Here is a 23,620-nt window from a genome sequence, read left to right on the forward strand (position 1 = left end):
AGTTTATATTTCGAAACCAAAAATACAATGTTATCATTTGTTCATTCATCCAAAAGACATGTATTAAATAAGAGCAATGTAGTATATGATTAAGAACACAATCTCTGGAGCCAAAGAGAACTGGGTTCAACACTTATTAACTGTGTGATTTTGGGCAAGTTACTGTGCCTTTATGCCTCAGCTTTCTTGTCTATAGAATGGGCAGATTAATGCTTCTGTAGAGAACTCTTTGATCACAGTATATGTAATACCCGTAAAACACTGAGCATAATGCCTGACATGGTAAGTTCTCAAAAAATATTAGCTCTGATGATGACATGCCAGTACTGTATGGAGGAGACAGAAATGAAGTGATTCAGCTTCTGCACTCAGGGAGCTTGCAGCCTAGTAAAGAGATATCAACAGAGATTGAGTTAGTGTTAATGTATGCATATGGTATGTTAATGAACATAGGAACAGGATATTATGCTCAAGAGCATGTTTATGTGTATAAAGATAATTAGACTCCTGTTCAGTTTACATAGAATCTCAAAGTCTTCATGGAGGAGACAGAAAAAGCTTCAGAGAGAAGATAATAGTTGAACTGAAAGTTCAGTGACAGAGAAGTAGGAATTTGCCTGTAATTTTATGGAGCCTCAGGAATTGTATGTGCAAAGGCCTGGAGGCATAAGAAAGCAGACAGCATTCATGGAGATGCAAGTAATTCAGTATTACTCAGTCAGAAAGCACAAAGGATATAGGGGCAGGAGATGAGACCAGATAGGTTGTCCAGGGTTAGATGTGAAGAACACTGTAACTCATACCAAGGAGTTAAGGTTGCAGTATATGGCCAAGAGACAGTTTGCATCCTTGGAGCATGAGGTGGAGAGAGATTAAAAACAATACTCTTGAGGGTCCAAAGTTTCTCTAAAAGAATTGAAAAATTCTAGTTTTCACTAAAAAAAAGAAAAAACTTTCTTTTTTTTTTTTTTTCACTGCACACATAGATATCAACAATTTCTGGTTTATTTGGACAGCCAACTTAAGAAAGGCATGTATGACTTTAATACTTGCATGTGGTATTTGTATTTTGATAGGGTTGTCACCAACTTGCAGTACTTTAATCATCTTGGTTTAATAAGAAAAGAATAAAGATTGACTTGATTTATAAAATGAGGTTCCTGACATAGTGACAGATAATTACCATCCTAGGGAGTATACTAATAAAGGTTTTGTAGTGGTTAAGATAAAGAATAACCATGAGTGAATGGCAACATTATCAAAGAAAAGTCAAAAGAACCTGGGTGGTAGCTGTCAGTACCATATTCACACTGAAATTTTAGTTTTAGTAAAAGATCATTTGTTACATAAAGTTAATGTTACTTATTTGAAGTGTTTTGTTTAGTAGTTTTGTTTGTATTAAATTTGTAAATGTGTTTTGATTTTATAGTTGTGTAAAAGTTATTTGCATCAAGAGTTTATACCAAGGTTTTTGGTTGTATAAATTAAAGTTATCACATTATAATAAAAATAAGCTAATAGGTTTCATGGTGTATTAGGCAGAATTATGGCCCCCAAAGATGTCCATATACTAATCCCCAGAACCTGTGAATACGTTACGTTACATGGCAATAGGGACTTTGTAGATGTGATTAAGTTAAGGATCTTGAGACGGAAAGATTATCCTAGGTTATCCAGGCAGACCTACTGTAATCACAAGAGACCTAAGTGAAAGAGAAAGGCAGGACAGTCAAAGTCACAGATGGACATGTGATGCCAGGAACAGAGTCGGAGTGATGCAGCATAGAAAGGACTCCACCAGCGGTTGCTGGTTTTGAAGATGGAGGAAGGGGGCCATGAACCAAGGAACTGGGTGGCTTCTAGAAGGTAGAAAAGGTAAAGGAATCAAATCTCCCCCAGACCCTCCGGGAGTGCAGCCTGTTGATCCCTTGATTTTAGCCTACTGAAACTCAATTGCAGCCATCTAAATTCCTAACTGTAAGTTAATATATTTGTTTTTTTAGACCACCAAGTTTGTGGTGATTTGTTTCAGCAGCAGTAGGAAACTAATTAACATGGGATTTTTTTTTTTTTTTTAACTTAAGACATTACATTACTGAAATTTGGGAATTACTACTATAGGAGATAGTAGTAATTGTTGGTTATTAACAATTTTATGTAGATGGTTTAAGATTTAAGTGTTAGAAAGCAACATAATAATATATTAGTAAACAGGACTGACTTAATGGCTATAGGCACTGAGGTGTCCAGTTTAGTCCAATGTATGACAAATGTCTAATAACCATCCTGGCCTAAATTTCTGCAGTTCTCTGTCAAAAAATTAATCTCCTTGTAGAGCAGTCGGAGGGAGTTGGGTTTGCAAAATGATTTGGAGTGTCAGAGAACATACCCGGACTGTCAGAAGAGAAGCCCAGGCAACCAGCTTTGATGGAGATATATAAATCCTTTTTCTAAAACAAGTTGCTCATGCCTGATGACGGTTGGTACCTTTGTGATTTACTGAAATGTCTGCCTCAGTGGAAGACCCACATTTTCTAGATGAGGGAAGTTCAATTTGATACTGACTGCATCATCTGGAGGCAGAAATCATCACAGATTCTTGCTCCATAGTTATTCATACTGTCCAGTCTTCTCTTGGCCCCAGGCACTCGGGGGCCTCATTATTCACGGGATCACTACAGCCATGTGGAGATCCTGTATTCTGACAGCATAGGAGCAAGAATCGTGCCACAAAATTTTCTGAGGATAAAGTTGAGACTTAATAGCTGTCTTTACTGTACCCCAACATGTGCCTCAAGAGTGTGCACAGTGACTTTTCTCCTTTGTGTACCTCCAATAGAGTGCTGGTGTTACCAATCGCCAATCTGACACAAAGGGTCCTTGTCTTTTCCCAAGTAAGAATACAAGCAAAAGACAAAATTTATTTTCAGCAAGCTTTATTTTGCTTGAGTTAAGCAAAGGAGTTAGCCAGGGACTAAGCCTCTCCAAAAGGCTGACTCCAAAAGGGAAGCCCTTGCTAGGGCTTATATGGGTTCGGTAGAGACAATAGAGTAACGAATATTTAGTGGGCAGGTACTTCTCAGAATGGCGGTTCATGTTAATTGGTTGCACATGCATCTGGAATCCAAGATGGAACCCACTGATATTCAAGATGGAGTCTTCTTGGGGGCCCTTGGCATCACTTATTATGGGATAGTGCTAGCGTGCTGATCTTTGGCACTACATCGCCATATTCGGAGGGCTAAGGAAGGTTTTTTAAGGAAGGTTGAACAGCAGTCACACTTTGTTCTTCTGCGCATGCGGGAGCCTGTAAAGGAGTGGAAAAACACTAAGGAAAAAAAAAAAAGGAGATAGTAATTCACAGGTTGTTTCAACTTTATCTCATGTTGACAGGGTGTGGTTCCTGTTTACCCAACTTCTAGATGGTAATCTTTTGTTCTGCCAGCACAGTTAACCTTGTCTTTCTCACTGGGAGCCAAGAAGATAAAAATAAGTGCAGACTGTCTGGACACACAAGTTTTATGAGGAGAAGCTGGGAAGAGAAGACCCTGTATTAGTCATCTAGTGCTGCCATAACACAAAAAGCACAAGTGGATGGCTTTAACAAAGAGAAATTTATTTCCTCACAGTAAAGTAGGTTCAAAGTCCAAATTCAAGGCGTCAGCTCTAGGGGAAGGCTTGCTCTCTCTGTCGGCTCTGGAAGAAGGTCGTTGACCTCAATCTTCCCATGGTCAAGGAGCTTCTCAGGTGCAGGGACCCTGGGTTCAAAGGACACACTCTGCTCCTGGTGCTGCTTTCTTGGTGGTATAAGGTCCCCAACTCCAGGCTTGCTTCCCTTTCCTTTTATCTCTTGAGAGATAAAAGGTGGTGCAGGCCACAGCCCTGGGAAACTCCCTTTACCTTGGATCAGGGAGGTGACCTGACTGAGGGTGGTGTTACAATCCCACCCTAATCCTCTCAACATAAAATTACAATCACAAAATGGAGGACAACCACGCAATACTGGGAATCATGGCCTAACCAAGTTGACACACATTTTTGGGGGGACACAATTCAATCCATGACAGGCCCCTTGATCTCCTACTCTATGTCAGGCATGTGCTAAGTAAGCACTTCCCTTCTTTTATCTCATTTGGTCCTCACGATGAGGTAGATAAAATGATTTTATGGAAAATAAGAGATTAAGTTGTTTTTCCAAGTGACAGGGCTGGGATTCAAACCTTCATCTGTCACATCATGAACGATGGGCAGATCAGAGGTGACCTGTGTGGTTGAAAAACAGAAGACACTTTCCTAAATGTCCTGTACTATTTAAGACCTCCTGGGACCTTTGCTAACAGTGGGTAAGGGTTGTACAGAGAGAACCCAAATACTGACTGGAATAGAATTTTCTGACAACCTAATGGAATGGAAGATCACATCAGATTATTTTTGATTTGGAAAAAAAAAAAAAATGGGGACATTTACGGCACACTGGTAGAATTCAATTCATAGGTGCCACACTAGTAAAATGACTCGAGTTTTAGTCATTATAAATATTAACACAAGGCTGGTGCCGTCATCAGGAAATGGCCAGCCTTTACTTTGTCGACTCTAGGTGTCACTCTAAGATCAGGCATTTGATACATCCAAATCCACAGCAGAGGCTCCAGTTTCTCCGCTTTGTTTTTAGCTGACTCATGGTGCAATTCTGGCTTCCAGTCTCAGACGTTTGCAGACAGGAACTGATGCAGAGAATTAACATCTTTGAACACAGACTTTCACCACATCCCTAAGATAAAGATCTGAAAGTTGAGAGTTTCAACAGAGAGGCACATATCTGGGCTACTGCCTTGACCCTCTACGTGAAAGGCAAGCACAACACACTGCAGAAATGGCTCTATGTACTGCAACAAACTTTAAAAGGGCAGGGCTTTTATCCTGAAGACAAAAGAAATGTCTGAGAAAATATTTCTGTAATCACTGTAGGTATGTGTGTTTGCTTGATGTCATGGTGGGTACATTCTCTTTCTATCCTGGAGGAAATGAGATACAGGATAATGATGGAGATTAGAGAGGATTCCTGAGATCCCTGGTTTGAAGGACTGAGTCTTGCTCCATTTTCAGGAAAATGTCTGGGAAGGCTGCTTCCTCTCACAATAGCCAGTAATGGGCAGATTGAGAAAGAAAGAAAGGGAAAGAATCCCTAGGTGGTGTAAACTGCTAATATAAAGTTTAGAGGTTTGAGTTCATCCACAGGCATTTTAGACGAAAGGCCTAGTGATCTACTTCCAAAAAATCATCCATTGAAAACCCTGTGGGGCACAGTTCTACTCTGACATACCTGAGGTCGCAGACTGTAAGGCAACGGGTAGGAGAGGAGGGGAATGGTCGGCCTCCTCCCTAACTCTATTCTTCAGAGCTGTGCAAGTATTCCGACTACGGGAGGCAGGTGGTTTGTCTTCCCTACTGTCTATCAGAATTTGAAATCCTCTCTGCTAGTTTTTTCAGTGAATGTTTGGTATGAGAAGAATGGCAGCAGATCGTAAAAAAAAAAAAAAATTGTTCTTTTGTTTTTCAAACTCGGGGTGTTTTGAAGTTAAGACTGCCAATGTATTCAAATAGTATGCATATTAAGATCTCCAGGACTGAATAGCTGAAAACAATCTGGCAGCGCCATTCTGCGGGAGATTTAACTTAGATTTTAGAGCACTCTGGCGGCTATAGGACTAGACTGGACTGTATTGGGGCAGCCCTAGGGGACCAGGGTGTGGGGTGTGGCAGCTTTGAAGGGAGACCAGGAATTTGATGAATTCCTGAGTGATTCAAACTGTTGTGGCTTCAGAGATTACTAACAACTTCCTACGAATTTACAGCAATTCATTACTTCTGAGACTCGGAACCATATACACACACACAACCTGTGGACTACAGTAACACTGGACCATTGGACTATTTGGCTACCATCGCTCATATAACTTTACTGTTCTATTGTCTTCATCAATGTGCTTTAATATTCTGGGAAATATTGCCCAAGAAGATGAAAGTTGCAAACAACTTCATTGTTTCAGGACTAACACCCATTTGAACGAACATCAGACTTCAGCTTTTCAATAGTGGTGTCCATCGATCCTAAACTATTATATCATGATTTTTACCTAGTTCTAACAAGACCCTGGTGGCGTAGTGGTTAAGTGCTACGGCTGTTAACCAAGAGGTCGGCAGTTCAAATCCACCAGGTGCTCCTTGGAAACTCTATGGGAGCAGTTCTACTCTGTCATATAGGGTCGCTATTAGTCGGAATGGACTCAACGGCAGTGGGTTTAACAAGACCCAACACTGAAAGATCCATCTTCAACCAGCCCTCCAAACTTCATAAATATTCCAACTTTGCCCACCCCTCTGGGAAGCTTCTAAGACTGTCAGGGTAGTATTCTCCACTCCAAGGTAAGCTGGTAAATGTGAACTTGGCTTTGTCTCAACCACAGGTTGTTTTGGGGGTTCTTTCCGGAAGCCAGCCATCTCCTCGATCTCTCAAAGGCATCCGCTTATTAATCATTTCTTTCATCTCAGATTCCCTTGGCTCTTGGGATACTCTACTTTCCTAGTCTCTTTCTACCTCCCCTGGCCAGCCTTTTCTCTTCTTTAGTTCTAGTTACTTTTCTTATAATCCACAGCCCTGTAATTCTATGGGTTGGATCTTAGCCTTCAGCTCTATACCCTGTTCACTCCTTTCCTTAAAGAAGACATCTAGTTTGCAAGTCTCTCAATGATCACCTCTACACAGATTACTGTAAAATTGTATCTTCAAAAAGATTCATTTCTGCTTTTCCCTTACCAATAGAATATTTCATCACCACCACAAATTCAACAGGTTCCTGACTCCCTGACTTTCTTCCCCGTTTCTGATAATAGCACTCTAAACCAGTCAAGTCTGAAATCTGGAATTGTTTTTGGCCATTCCTTTTCTTTATGCCTATGAACAATCAGTCACTAAGTCCAATTAAATTTCCTGAAAAACATTTTTATTGATTCTGTTTGTATTACCACCACTGTAAGCCCAGTCTGGGTTTTTATCTTTTTAAATTTTTTAAATTTTGCTTTAGGTGAAAGCTTACAGAGCAAATTAGTTGCCCGTTTGATAGTTTATATGTAAAGTGTTCCCCGACATTGGTTGTATTTCTCTTAATGCGTCAAAACTCTCCCCATTTCCACCTGGTTCCTCCCGTTTCCTTTCATCCAGATTTTCTATCCCTTCTCCCTTCACATCTTTGCTTTTGGGCAAGTGTTATCCTTTTGAGCTTGTATAATTGATAGCTCGGGTATTATTGTTTATCTTATGGGCCTGTCTATTGTTTGGCTGAAAAATGGTCTCCAGGAATGCTTCAGGTCCAGGTCAGAAGGGTGTCTTGGCGTGGGGGGGGGGGGCGGGGGTTATCTTTTGGTTCTTAAACTTTATTGGGTGACATAGACTCCTTTGAGGTTTTATTGGAATTTATGAATCTCTTATTCTTCAGAAAAATGTAATTGTGCACATAAGTGCAACATTTTTTAGTATAATATCAGGAAGTTCTCAGACTTTCTGAAGTCCAAGTCTTTGCTAAACTGTTCTCTTTGCCTCTAATGTTGTCCTTCTCATTCCATTCATGGGGCACCTGCTAATCTTTTATATTGCCCCCTATAAAAGTTTCTTATAAACTTCAGAACAAAAAAATGAGGCTCATTTTGGCATTCCAGAAGCCTTTCTCAATCCTATGAAAGGGACCCAAACTGTCTTTTCAGTTTTTTCCCTCAAATATAGAAGCAAAACAAGCCCTCCCAAATATATATAACATGAGCACACATTAACTGAGTGCTTATTACGTTCAAGGAAGCTCTGAGCTAGGTGCAGAGGTTTCAGTAGCCCCCCTTGTTCTTGCATCCTTGGTTTCCTTGCTGGCTGCCTGGCACAGTGGGAACTGTATGGGATTTTGGAGTTAAGCAGACTTCGGTTTGAAGCATTCATCTCCATTCCAGCAATCTGACCTCTGAGCCTCACTTCTTTTCCTAGAAGGTGGGGATAATAGTAACTATTCATAGGGATGTTGTCTTAGTCCTCTAGTGCTGCTATAAGAGAAAAACCACAAGTGGATGGCTTTAACAAAGACAAATTTATTCTCTCACAGTCTAGGAGGCTAGACGTCCGAATTCAGGGTGCCAGCTCCAGGGGAAGGTTGCTCTCTCTGTTGGCAATGGGAGGAAGGTCCTTGTCATCAATCTTCTCCTGATCTAGGAGCATCTCAGCACAGGGACCCTGGGCCCAAAGAATGAACTCTGTTCCTGGCTCTCCTTTCTTGTAGGATGTCCCCGTCTCTCTGCTCGCTTCTCTGTTTTATATCTCAAAAGAGATTGACTCAAGATACAATCTAACCTCGTAGATTGAGTCCTGCCTCATTAACATAACTGCCTTTAATCCTGCCTCATTAACATCACAGAGGTAGGTTTTACAACATAGGAAGATCACTTCAGATGACAAAATGGTGAACAATTACACAATACTGGGAATCATGGCCTAGCCAAGTAGATACACATTTTTGGGGGACACCAATCAATCCATAACAGTTGTGATGAAGATTTTACTAGAAAACACAAAATGCCTAGCAGAGGGTCTGGCATCCAGGAGCTACTCTATATGCCATACTTCCTTCCAAAGTCAATATATAACTTTAATGCCTTCGGATATAGTAAATAGTTGCTGAGGTTTTCCGGCAGGTGATCCCTTCAGCCATGGCCTATGTGAACCCTCGGCAGAAGATACTTCTTTCAAATCTGGCCTGGCGAAATCAGTAAATAACTAAAGGCCTTCAAAAGAGCAACTTGCATCTAGCTGTCGGTGCTTCTCAGTGAACCCTGCAGCTGCACCATCTGCCAGGGTGAAGAGCAAGCAGCGAATCCACAGATAAGCCTCCTACCCTTTCAGCATGTGGCCTCCTCTATGAGCTCAGAATTACCTTAATTCATTCCATAGAGTCTTAGTTTCCCAGTGCTGCTGTTAATAGACGTATTGCAAGTGGGTAACTTGAATGAACAGAAATTTATTTTCTCAAAGCTTAGAAGGCTTCCTCTGTCTGCCAGTCTGGGGGAAAAGCCCTTGTCTCAGCTTCTCTAGCCCCAGCTTCCCTTGGCTCTGTGGAGGTCTCCACGTGGCATCTCTTTTTTCCATTTGTGCTTGCTTCTGGGCCCAATCTGCTCTTTTAATATCTTGAAACTGATTAGGTTTAAGACACACCCTCAAGAGCACACAACAACAACAACAAGGGCACTTATATGGCCTTATTAACATAAAAAGAAAACCCTGTTCCAAATGGGATTATATACATAGGTATAAAAAAAACCCCTGTTGCCATCAAGTAGGTATTAAAAAAAACCCATTGCCGTCCAGTCGATTCCGACTCATAGTGACCCTATAGAACAAAGTAGAATTGCCCCGTAGAGTTTCCATAGAGCACCTAGTGGATTCGAACTACCAGCCTTTTGGTTAGCAACCATGGCACTTAACCACTGAGCCACCAGGGTAGGGCTTAGGATTCCAACAGATATTTTTGGAGGACACAATTCAATCCATAGGAACAGAATGGCCAAGACAAAATCCAGGAGCTCAGAAAGCACTGGCTTAAAAATTCTAAAATGTAACCAGCAGTAACCTAACTACTTAGCGCAGATTTCTCAACTACAAAAGCATGTTGATGTTTTTATTCATATTTATTGATTTAATTGAGGGGGTGGAATTTTATTTTCCTCATTGGCAGAGGATGAGTAATGAGAAAATCATGTATTTTAAGTTACTTTTTTTTTCACTTATGAGTTTATAACTCATTAAAGAAACACATCCTTAATGAAACAAAAAAAATGTGCTAAGCATTATACTAAGTACTTCCGGGGACAGGACTGGAGGGACTCTTGGAAAGGAGAGTTTTAGGAAAAGTAAAAAAAGTGCTTGCAGACAGAATTTATATCCAAAATAATTAAGTAACAGTTATATTTTAAACTAAGGATTCTTAGAACTGATTTTCAATAAAATTGGCTTCCAATGTATTTTAGAACTGCCCCATAGAGTTTCCAAGGAGTGGCTGATGGATTCGAACTGCCGACCTTTTGGTTAGCAGTCAAGCTCTTAACCACTGTGTCACCAGGGCTCCAATTTATAGAACTGAGAGCATTATTTTGAGAAGGGGTTCATAGGCTTCTTGAGATTGCCAAAGGGATCCATAGCAAACAGCCAAACAAGCAAAAACAAGAGAAGTGAAGAACCATGTCAAGACTGTAAGCTTCCACTTCAGCGTGGGTTCAGGATGGGCTGGACTCTTTGAAAAAGTTTCCAGCTACTTCTAGGCATGTGGGGAGAAGGTTTGGGAGTGGGAGAGGATCCCACCTTTTCCTCTTTTTCAATCTAGGACCTAGTCTTATTGAAGTCAGTTTACCTGGCCTACCAGGCTGGCACCCTAATATGGTGGAGGTACTTAACCAGCAACAGCAGTCTAATGGCGAATGCTGCTTCCCTCTTGCTCCACCCAGACTCTGAGTGCCACATGGCTCAGTCACAGCCCATCTTGGCCTGATTCCAAAGCTGCAGTCAGAGTGCTTCTGTTGAAGCCACAGCTGGAGCTGTGGGCTTCCTGACTGAGGAAGACAGACAGAGCTCCCCGCTCCTGGAACACAGTGAGGTAACTGTGGAGAGGGGGGATTGAGTCTTCCGTCCTTCAGAGAGGAAAAAGGAAGAAGTGGGAAAACATTTCTGGCAAAGGCCAAGGATTCCTGGATCTGAAAATCTGCCCCAGCTTCTGCCCCATCCTCTCCTTCATGCCCAGGGGGGGAAAAAAAAGAAGGAAAAGGTCTAGCTGTTTCTAATCACTGCAGAACTGGCAGGAGCTTTCTCCTCTGTCAGCAAGACAGCACATTTCCTTATCCACCACAATCTTCAGATACCTGGTTCACGCCCTACAAGAGTGTTACCCTGTTCAGTGACAAAGACATTTCCATTGTCTTCTACCTGATCTGCTCTTTAAAATGGAGCTCAAGTGTTTGTGAAGGCTGACTGCCTCTCCTGTCTCCCCCAGAGAGAGGCACACCGAATGCTAGGAGGACTGGATTTATAGCTCCCTTGCTGGTTAGTTTTGCATTATTTAGTTCAGGTCTGACTTCCTTCCTGTGGGTTTGGTTGTCTATTAGATCAGGATAAAAGATGCTAGTGAATCGGAGGGCTGGGAGAGAGGCTTTAGCTTGGCTGCTCTGGCTGTTTACCACGGCACTTAATTCCTAAGGTGTTTCAGGATATTCTAAACAAAATGCTCCCTCTCGCTGTGACAATCTGGGGTGTCACAATATCTTCAAGGGCTGTTGAAGTCCAAGTCCCCCATCCAACTTCATCTAAAGGTTTCATCACCCCAAGGTCAGAGCTGAGGTCAATTCTAATCAGTTTCAGAGGGAGATATTAGCCAACCCCTGATATCTACTACTTTCATGGGAAATTGTTATTCATATATATGCCTTGGGGAGGTGGGTTGCATTTCATGAGCATTTGTGTACAGGTACTTTGTAACACCTCCTATTGAATGAAATTACATATTGATTCTAACCATTGTACAATAGTTAAAATCCCGAAATTGTATTTTACCCCATCTGCCACCTAGTCTTTAGTTCAAACTCCAGCTCTTTCATTTATTAACTGTGTGACTGGTTCAGAATCGACTCAACGGCACTGGGTTGGGGTGACTGGTTAAATCATCTAGCTGCTCTAAATCTCCATTTTTCTCTTCAGAAAATTAAGGACAACAATCTCTCTATTAACAGGGTTTTAGGATGATGGAAAGAGAAGATGTATCTGAAAACACCCAGACTGTGCCCAGTATGTAGGAGGCCCTGTCTTTCCCACCTACCAGCCTACAACCACACCATAAATCCATGGTAGTTTGAGGAAGGTGGGTCACTGAGTGGTGTAAACGCTTAAGGTCTCTACTATTAGCCAAAATGTCGGCAGTTTGAACCCACCCAGAGGAATGTTGGAAGACAGGCCTGGTGATCTGCTTCCGAAAGGTCACAGTCTTGAGAACCCTACGAAACCATAAGTTGGAATGAACTTGGAAGCAAACAACAGTGGGGTAGAAATGGTTATTTGACCAAACTATGTTCTTGATTTAGGATGCCCTATAAAAACAAACAGACAAAAGAGACAGACAAACAAACAACAACATAAAACAAAGCTCCAAAGAAAATATACTGGAGGATTTTTACCTTATGTATACATTATTTTTACTATCACAGTTTAATTATACTTAGTATGAAGATATAGTTTTTGTTTTATATGCTATAATAATCACCATTGGTCCTATGAATTTATGATCAAATGTATGATGGTTTAAATTGCCTCCAAGTTAAAATAAACTACTATTTTAGTAACATATTCAGTTTGTCTATGATATTATTGTAGCCACGAGTTATTAATACCTTTCTTTTTTCATTCTCCAGGAGTGTAATATACGATAAAGTATCACGTTCAGCCTACACCAGTCTACCAGTATTTTCCTTTCAGCCCAGTTTAGAAGAATATAATACATTATCTTGATTTGCTCAACCTTCTACATTTCTTACTGAGCCTAGAATGGTAAACTTCTCAAAATCAGGTTGATTGCAAAGACTAAACTTGAATCCAGTTTTCCTGAGGTGCCAAGCATTCTTTCCATTTCTTTTATTACAAAGTACAGAAGGAATCAATAATTTTTCCTCAGCAGACTTAGAAAAACACATTCCAGCATAGTCATAAGCCACCTTGGCATAAGCACTCAGTGAAGAACAATATCAATGTGCCTTTGAACAGCTTTATATTCAACAGAGAAGTCCACCAGGTCTTGCAAGAGTTAGCAAACCCCTCACTTCATGCTCTGTCATGGCACAGTTTGACCACAAGGTGGCAGGAGCCTCCAAGCAGTAAATGTAAGTTGAAAAAGAGGCATTGACAAGATTTGTGCAAATATTGGACCCGTGTGCAAATGCATTAAGCCCCCTTACTCTTTTAGCTCTTATTCTAAGGGCACCATAATTAGCCACTTGCGAGTTAATACCTTCAAGATAAATGCTCTAATAAAGCAAGAGTTTGTGGTACCCTCACTCCCTTTCTGCCTAACCTTTTGGTTCCATAATAAAGGAATAAGTGGGAAAGAAATACATGTTAGAACATCTTGGAATGGGCTGAAACAATGAGCTCTACTGATATGATTGCTTGAAAAGCTAAATTATGATCAAACAGGAACAGGGACATATTAATATCTTTGTATCCTTTTTTGGACACTTCTCTCAGGGTGTAATAAGCAGTAAAGTAATACATAGCAGCCTACATGAGGCCATCGTAGAGACCTGCTATTTTAAATTGCCTAATTGGGTTTGTCGTCTTTTTTAGTCGAGTTGGGAGGTGTGGGAAGTTTAAAGAGAAAAGAAAACGCATTTAATTGGTGCTTGCATTCTATATATCTTTATGTAACAGCAGGATCTTGGAAAGGGGGAAAATCTTATATAAAGATCTTAGGGAACACTAAGTAAGTGAGGATACAGGCAGACCCTCCAAGTGCACACAAGTGCAAGGAACCATAGCTAACATGTCAATGACATATGAACAAAAAACCTGTTTCCAGAAGGCTCCTGTGTCTTATGATCTTGTTGAGTCACATTCCTTAAACTCGTGAGATTTTATGCTACAAAAAGGTTAAGTAAACCCTCAAAAAAAAAAAAAAAAACCAGCAAAATCAGAGCAGAAAATCTTCCCAAAGGGTAGGGGAAAAAAAATCAATAAGCCAACCACTTGCTTTTAGGGCCTAAGCCTGAAAATTCTGTAAAAGCACAATGCTGCGTGTGTTTGAAAGCATCTCTGACCTAACCTTTAGAAATTGCATGTTCGTCATTAAGCACTTGGACTCTAAATTAATTATTTAGTGTCAGAGCCTTTTTTAAGGAAAGCAGAGTTTGTGCAGTTCTTCTCCCTGTATTCATCTGTAGACACTAGGAGCTGATGGCACAATCAAAGCTAAACAGCTCACAGGTGGTCCTGCTGGCTGCTCGCTGTTAAGGGCTGTCACCTCTGGGCACTGGGCTCGGGCATCTTTTGCCCTAGACATTGGGACAACATTGGCCCAGCCTGTGGCTGCGGCACCATACCGAGCTCACTGCAGCAGAAACTGCAGAGAGCGGGCTGGGCACGCCCTGTTAAAGACCCAGCACTAAATTTCCTCCAACCAAGCTCTTGCCTCTTCTCCATCTCCGGCTATGCCGAAGAAGAGTTCTGGAACCATCAGGAATGAAAGCAAGTTTTCAGCAGGTACTCCACTGGTACTCAGAAAGGGCTTAACCCCTGGGCTATTATAATCTTTGTAGGGCAGAAAGGTGGTAATTTTAGGTTACATTTCTTCTCTGTTGGCAGTGGTTTCCCCCTAGATGAATTTAAATCTGGCCTGACTTCTGAACCCTAGTCTTACTTGGAGAAGGAAATACTTCCCATATTTCCACCTGTTTATTCAAACTCATTTCAGCCATTCCAGGGACCTTTGAAAAGGGCTGCACACCCAGCGCTAGTGACTATTAGGCCCCAGTAAAATTGTCTGTAAAGAGGGTAATAAGATCCCGGCATTCTTTGATAACCTGCCTCTTAAGAGATGCCTGGCTGTTGCCCTCCACCCACTCAGGATTCTTCCCACCTAGGCCCCTCCACTCGTTTTACCTGCCCCCTTAGTTAGAAACACCTGCCAAATGCATCCACATCAAAGTGTTTGAGACTTAAAGGTGCTTTTCCTCCTGGGGTATTTCTATTTCAAAAGACACAAAAGGTTGGAAACAATTGACTAGCCGTCAGAAGATTAAAGTGAGGTATATTTGTACAATGGGATACTGTGCAACCTTTGCAAAGAATGAAGCAGTTTCTCTTTACTGATGTAGAATCATCTATAAGATACATTAGTGAGAGAGAGAAACAAGTGGGAAACAGTACTACAATTTGTATTAAGCCTTATGTAAGCATATATGCTTTCCCTGCTTGACACAAGCAGATTGCTCTCCACTACTGACCTAAAGGTTGGTGGTTTGAACCCACTCAGTAGAAGAAAAGGCCTGGTGATCTGCTACCATAAAGATTTCAGCCAAGAAAATCCTATGAAGCTGCTCTATTCTGTCACGGGGTGTTGCCATGAGTGGAACTGACTGGATGGCAACTAACAACAGCAACAACAACAGACATCTGAAGAACAGGGAGGAAGGAGGGGGTTGAATATTCCAGGCAGAAGGAAGAGCATATTCTAAGTGAAAAGTGTGAAAAAAGCCTAGAATATTAGAATACAGCCATAAATTTGGTGCAAACGGAGATTAGGGTGCACGGGGTGCAGTAGAGCTGAGCATGGGGCGCATTATGAGGGCTTTGCAGGATGTGGGTGTGGGCCTGTCCTATGGGTGACAGCCTGACTGATGGAGAAGCTGCCTGCTGTTCAACCTCTGGAAAGGGGGGTGTGAAGTCACTGACCAAAAGAGAGTCAGGTTCCAGCCAAATACAATTTAAGAGAGTCAAGAAACCTTCCTGATCTTTAACTCTGTCCACGGGCTTGTGGTCAGACCTGAAAGAGACGTTAAGCTGAATAAGATGTTGTTTCCGCTTTCGCAGCCTGACACATTCACAATAATAGCTAATATTTGTATAATACACAGTATTAGCTACAATAATATGTGATACACAGTAATATATAATAATAAACCCAACCCATTGCCTTCGAATCAATTCTGACTCATAGCGACCCTATAGGACAGAGTAGAACTTCCCCATAGGGTTTCCGAGGAGCTGCTGGTGGATTCCAACTGCCGACCTTTTGCTTAGCAGCCAAAAATAGCTAACATTTATTATGTAGTATTGAGTATGTGGAGGGAACTGTTGTAATGATTACGTTACTCATTATATCCTCAGAAAACAGGTATTAATATTATTCCCATTTTATGATTAGGCTAAAAATGCAGAGAGGTTAACTTGCTCAAAGTCACACAGCTAGTAAGTGCCTGTAGGGTAATGCTATTCAGCTGTATGTATCCCCTTCTAATGGAATCAGCTTTGCTCTTCCCCAAAGCATGCTGGGGATGAATTCGGGATGGACTCAGGCTAAGGTACGATGCTGGGAATGGCATGACTGGGCCAGCCCCAAGGCTGAGGAATGCCTTAGCAACAGGAAGGAAAACATCTGGGCCTGGACATGAAGTTCCTGGGAACGCTGACTGCCCAAGGACGTGGGAGAAAAACAATGAGCCTTGGTCCCAGCTAGAATGGTATATAAGCTTGTGTCCCTTGCTAGGTGTTTGCGGAGTGCTAAACTGGTCCAGCCACTGCCCTGGACCACGGTTCTGTAAGTAAGCTTCCCAAATAAACCATATGTCATGACTGCTGGTTCTAGAGTCTTTCTGCGGTCTCTTGGAGATGTGGCTAACCTTGGGTTCAGGTGCCGCTGGGTTGTTACCAACAGTGCCAAACTGAGATTCAACTCAGGCAGCCTGGCACCAATGTCTACTTACCTACTATGCAATTCTAATTAATAATTAACACAAATAACTAGACTTCAAGGTGAAAGAGAGTAAATGCCGGGAGAAAGTAAAGTACCATGAGATTTCAGGGAGTGCAGAAAGTATATCCCATTGAAGGAGACTTAAAAAAACAAGCGTTTGAGATGGCTCTTGAAGAATAGATCTTTTTCCAGGCAGATTCAAGGGAAGGTATTCCAGACAGAGGGCAAGAGCATACACAACTGAATCCTGAACGCTGTCTTCAGACGGTCACCTTCCGAGTTTTATTTGTTCTGTATGACAAAACCAATTTTTCTCTATTCCAACTTTATCTCTTTCATCATTCATTCATTCATGTATTCATTACTTCAGACAAAATTTTTTTGGGCACTTTCAGCACAAGTATCCTTTTGGACTAGCCATTAGCAGTGCAAACATAGGCCTTACCTTCATTTTTTCTAAGAACAGTGATAAATACTCCAGTGTTTCCTACAGACATGATGAGCAGTACTGGAGATTTCCTGACCCCCCCCCCCCGCCCCCCCCCCCCGCCCCGCCAAGACTTAGTAAGGAGGACTTCAAGGTTGAGAAGGAGAAAGGGGCGGGGTCGGGGGGAAGGTGAATCTAGGGAGAGAAAAGGAATGGCCTAAAAGCATCCCTGGCATGGGCGTGTGGGCTGTTAATTTCTCTGAAGCACCAGGAGGTGTGAAGGCTGGGAGGAAATCACCTTAGGGGACCCTCGTCACTGAACGCTGGGAGAAGAAGGTTGATTTTATTTTGAATGTAGTTATCGAGAATGAGTGTACGGCTCTGCATTTACTAACTGTGCAACCTCGGGGAAGCATGAAGCCCCTCTAAGCCTCGGTTACTTCATCTAACATGGCGTTAATAGTCATGCAGACTCTCATAGCACTATTTTGAGAACTAAATGATATAATGCATGTAAGGCACTTGGCATAGTACCTGGCACATGGCGGCCCCTCGGTGACTGTGATCTGATAGAAGAAAGGTGAGGGACCTCCAGGCAAGGGGAGGGTTTATTAAAGGGAGAGAGGAAGGATACTGATTTCAACTTTCTCTTCACCTACTGCGTTGCTGGTCTGGCTCCACATAGAACCACTGGTGCACCAGATGAGAAGAAACTACTGGACGGGGTTGGGGGGGGTGGGAGTGGGGGCGGGGAGCACTGGGCTTCTGCACCCCGGCCCTGCTGTGTGACTTGGGGCCAGTCACCTAATTTCTCTGAGCTCCAGCTCCCTCACTTGCAAAAAAACAAGACTAATAATACTTATCTTACAGAATTGTGAGAATTAAATGAAACAGCGGGTGCAGAGCTTCTAGCCCCGTGCCAGGCACCTAGAACGGATTCAATGCATATCAGTTTCCTTCCTTCCTTGCCCCAGATCAGAGGCATAAAGAGGCTGCTGGAAGTGGATCCCCTAAACACTTCCCAGTCCTGTTCCCTGGAGAGGGGCGAGGCCACTGCAGCAGCCCTGGGAAGTTCCAAACACAATCTCAGCCCGAGTCTATTACAGATGAACGATAGGGGTTTCTAATTCTGTCTGTGTGGAGAATAGTTTTAGGGAAGAAAGAAGGCATCAGTGAGGACCCAGAAAACCAGTTTTTGAGAAGTGTGGGGGAGGAGCAAGGATGTAGATGCTGCAGCTTCCTGTGTCTGAGGAGCCTCAGCAGAGAGCAGAGGCAGCGCCAAGCTCCTGCAGAGTGAGCAGGAAGCACAGAAACCCAGGCCTGTGACAGGGCCCTGCTGTGAGGGGAAGAGGGCTTAGAAAGGGCCTTAGGAGGAAAAAATAAAGAGCCACAGAGGAAGAGGAGGAGGCACTAAGCAGGTGCAGTGATCAGCTGGAACATCCCCTGAAGAGGGAGAGGAATAGAATAATACTGTGCACAGTGGTAAAAACCTTTTAGGTTCAGATAGGCCTGGGATAAAATACCAATTCAGTCCCCTACTAGCTCCAAGGCCTTGGACAATTCCTTTTACTGCTCTGAGCATCAATAACAGGAGGATAACATCCAGTTGACCAGTTTTTTGAGGATTAAGCAAAATAATCTATGTGTAAGTTTCTACAACAGATGCTACAGTGCCTGACACATACCGGGCACTCAATAAATGGGTGCAAGAATAGAAGTGGTTGTTATCTTTACTATTATGTATTTGGCACTAGTACACCTGTATTTAGTGCAATTATCTGTCTCTCCGAGGCTGTGAGTCCTATAAGGACAAGGACTGTATGTTATAGAGGCACATAATAGGTAGTACTGTGTGTGTTGAATAAAACAAGAAAGTTTATTCACAAAAAGCACAGTGAGTTATAGAAAGATTATACATTTTAGAAATACATAATAATTGACAGCCAACTCAGATTTGTGCTCTAAAGTGACAAGCTCTTGCCTTCAAGTAGCTTATAACCTTGTTGAGGGTGATAGAGTTTTTTTTTTTTTCCACATAGGAGACACAGAAAGAGCTATATATGCCACATGTTTTTATTAATAGATTCAATATATATGTGTACAAAATACATACTATAGAAAATGTGTGTGTGTGTGTTATATGTGGGGGGTAGAGGATCTTGGAGGATAGGAGATTAAAGAGACAGAATTTGGATGGAATTAGCTGAGAAGGCTTCTGATCAAGGTGGGGATGAGAGGAAAGTGTAGAGGGGAAAGGATTGGAATCAGTAGAAGAAGCTGGAAAGAACGAGGGCAGAGAAAAGCAAGGATGGTGAAAAGACTGGAATCAAGATTGTGTGTTGTCACTAGGTCACAGAATACCCTTAATGTCAGAATGAGGACTTTTGTACTTTTCTGATATATGTCCCTTAAGCCAAGAAAGTGACATAATAAAAAAGATGCTTTTTGAAGATTAGTCTGGCACTGTTGCATGAGATTGATTAAAGTTGAAAGTGACCTGATGAGTTAAGTAATTATTACAGAAGTCTAGACATGAGATACCTGAGTCCCAAAATACACTTAGGCTTACATATAAATCAACCTAAGTTTTGACCTCCTAACATGTTTCAAAAAATACATTAGGTGCTTTTACAGAGAACTCATTTTAAATCTTAGCCCGCAATGACAAATCTTTATTCCTCTTACACATAAGGAAATTCAGACTCAGAGAAGTCGTGTAATTTACGAACATTCTTACAGCTTAAAAATGGCAGATTAGAGATTTGACATTGGCTCTGTTAACTTCTGAGCCAGTGTTTTCTATGCTATATAATAATTGACTTTCCTATTAGGGGGTTCTGTGGCAGATGAGGGAGATCTCATAAAAAAATAAATACATAATCATTCTGAGAATCAGAAGAGGGTATCAGGAACTCAGAGTCCAGATAGAGCTAGCAGAGGGAAAGATTTCCATTGTCCAGGATAGGGATGAAAGTAGGTTCAAAATGTATTTTTAATCAAATACAAACAACTTGGCAATTTGGATGGGAAAGACATTTTTTGCTTTGGGGCACTCATGATAAGATGACTTGCAGATAAACATTTGAGAAAGAACTAGAGACCCCATTGGGGTAACCCATTGGAATAGGATATTTAAAGAGAAAAAAAAAAAAAAAACAGGAGTAAATCTAAAATGCATTAGAATAATAGTATTATAAAAATGATTGTTTAAACATTTTAAGGAAATTTAAAGTGCACTGGTATGTCATTGTAGAAGAATGTTTCCAATAAAAAAATTCCATGGGAAAAATGAGATGATATATGTAAATAATATAAAAAAATGTGGGGAAGAAAAGTGATACAAAACTTCCTGGTAGAGGAGGTGGGGCCAAGATGGCAGAATAGTCAGATGCTTCCTGTCATTCCTCTTACAACAAAGACCTGAAAAAACAAGTGAATCAAATATATATGACAATCTAGGAACCCTAATCATCAAAGACAAAGCTGAAGAATCGGACCGAACAGCAGGTGGAAGGAGAGACAATTCAAAAGCAGCGGCAATGGGAACTGCAGACTGTGGATTCGCTGGTGCCCTGCTAGCTGAGTCTGCACAGTGCACCTGGGCTGAAGCAGGCAGCAACCACTAAGCTGAGGTCCACCACATCTGGGGCAATCAAGCAGAAGCAAATCTGCATGCACCTCCAGCACCAAGCAGGAACGACACCAGACCTATGAAAATTAAATGCAAGCTCTCAACCTATCACACAGAATGGCAAAAAAACCCCTCTCTGCCTAAGCTTCGGAGTGGAGAAGTGCTTCCTTCCTCTCACTCACCCCCCCAGCCAGCTCTAACATAAGTCCTGTGGCATTCAACAATGTCACATCCCCTAAGCCAGGAACCCAGGGACAGTCAGGAGGCCCTGCGCCTTCCCCCTAGCCACTGACTTACCAGGTCCATGGACTTGCAGTACCCTTCACCCCTGCCCAGCCCCTTGTGATCAGCTCAACACTGCACACCATCACTAACATAAAACAGCAGGGCATACACTTGAAGCCCATTTTCTCCCACAGCAGTTGGGGGGAGCTGCAGATTTGTGACTTTTGACACTACCTCACCCCTAAGAAGGGGCCTCATCTACCCAATTTGGGGGGCTGAGGGCCAGAGGTATCACCCCCTCCATCTAGGGAGTCCATGATAGGGGTCTGAGAATTAGTGGTGCCTTTTAATCTCTCCAGCCAACAGCACTGGTCACTCAAGGATTGGCTGCACTACCCCCCCCCCACACACACTACATGCTCTAGGGGACAAGGAAACCCCCTCCATCCAGGCACACAGGGACAGCCATCAGTCCCCTGCCTTGCCTTACACATTGCCCTCCCCCCCAACTGTGCCTGCTCCTGGATCATAGGGGAGAGTCTGCACCCCATACTCGATGACCAAGGACCCAGACAACTGTACCTTGAATAACTGCATCCCCGCAAGAACAGTGAACAGACTCCTGGGTTCATACACCTACTAGATGCTCTGACCACATGGAGACAGGGTGTGAGAGCTTCAACATGTCCAGCCTACTTGGGCATACTGAAACAAACAAACAAACAAAAATACAGGATGTGGTAAAGAAAAATACAATAAATAAATAAATATAAAAACTTATTGATGCCTTGGGGACAAGAGTCAACATCAAATCACATAAAGAAGTAGTACAACATGGCTCCAGCAAGTGACCAAAATAAATAACCAGAAAATCATCTGGAAGAAGATAAGGCAATGGAACTACCTGAAAAAGAATTCAAAAGACTAATATACAGAGATCTTCAAGAGATCAAGAAGGAGATCAGGCAAAACTAAGATCAAGCCAAAGAACATACAGAAAAAGCAATAGAAGAATTCAGGAAAACAATACAAGAACAAAATAAAAGAATAAACAGGCTGCTAGAAACTGTACAGTGACAGCCAACTAGAAATTCAAAAGACTAACAATAAAATTTCAGAATTAGACTATTCAATGGGAGGTCATAGGAGCAGAATTGAGACAATGGAAGTCAGAATCAGTGAGAATGAAGAAAAATCCCTTGACACTAGCTTGACTGAGGAAAAATTAGAAAAAAGAATGAAAAAAAAAATTAAGAAAGCTTAAGAATTATGTGGGACACTATCAAGAGGAAAAAAATCTATGAGTGACCAGAGTATCAGAACAGAGGGGGATAACAGAAAGCGCAGAGATAATTGTTAAAGATTTCCTGGTGGAAAACTCCCCTAATATCATGAAAGATGAGAAGATATCTACGCAAGAAGCTCAGTGAATGCCATACAGGGTAGACCCTGAAAGAAAGTCACTAAGACTTATCATAATCAAACTTGCCAAAACAAAAGACAAAGAAAGAATCTTGAGGGTTGTTAGGGATAAATGAAAAGTCACCTACAAAGGAGAACCAACAAGACTAAACTCTGACCACTCAGTAGAAACCATGCAGGCAAGAAGGCAATGGGATGGCATATACAGAGCCTTGGAGGAAAAAAACTGCCAGCCAAAAATTATGTATCCATAAAATTGCCTCTCAAATATGATGGCAAAATTAGGTCATTTCCAGATAAACAGAAATAAGGGAATTTGTAAAAACCAGACCAAGATTACAAGAAATATTAAAGGGAGCCCTCCAGTTAGAGAACAAACATCAGACAACAATCCAAGACTAGAACGCGGGACAGATCAATGAAATATCAACCCAGATAAGAAATTCACAAAACCAAATCGAAGCTAAAAGACTGAAAATAGGGAACCAGAGACATCAGAACAAAAAAGAGGGAATAAACAGTGTAATTATAGAACTTCCGTATGGAGAGGAAGTTAAGGAGATATCAAGAAACAAAAGATTGGTTTAAACTTAGAAAAATAAAGACGAATTTCAAGGTACCCATAAAGGAAGCTAACAAACCTAACCATCAAAATAAAAAAGAAGAAAGACATAAAAACTCAACAAATACAAAATCAACAATAATGAAAGAGATGAAAAAAATACATAAGCAAATACAACTCAGCACAGAAAATTAAGCAGAACAAAGAATTGTCAACACCACACACACACGCAAATACATCAAAATGGCAGCAGTAAACTCATACCTATCAATAATTACACTGAAGGTGAATGGCTTAAATGCATCAGTAAAGAGACAGAGAGTGGCAGAATGGATAAAAAACCACAATCCATCTATATGCTCTCTACAAGAGACACATCTTAGACGCGAAGACAAACAAACTAAAATTCAGTGGATGGAAAAAATATATCAAGCAAACAACAACCAAAAAAGAGCAGAAGTGGCAATATTAAATTCCAATAAAATAGACTTTAAAGCAAAATCCGGCATAAAGGATAAAGAAAGACACTACATAACAGCTAAAGGGTCAATACCCCAGGAGGATATAACCATAATAAATATATATACACCCAATGATAGGGCTCCAAAATACATAAAACAAACTCTAACAGCATTGAGAAGAGAAATAGACAGTGCCACAATAATAGTAGGAGACTTCAACACACCACTTTTGGTGAAGGACAGAACATCTAGAAGAACTCAATAAAGATGTGGAAGATCTAAATGCCACAATGAATCAACTTGACCTCACAGACATATTCAGAACACGACACCCAACAGCAGCTAAGTATATATTCT

The sequence above is a fragment of the Elephas maximus genome, chromosome 22, assembly GCF_024166365.1.
Source record: "Elephas maximus indicus isolate mEleMax1 chromosome 22, mEleMax1 primary haplotype, whole genome shotgun sequence".
NCBI lineage: Eukaryota > Metazoa > Chordata > Mammalia > Proboscidea > Elephantidae > Elephas > Elephas maximus.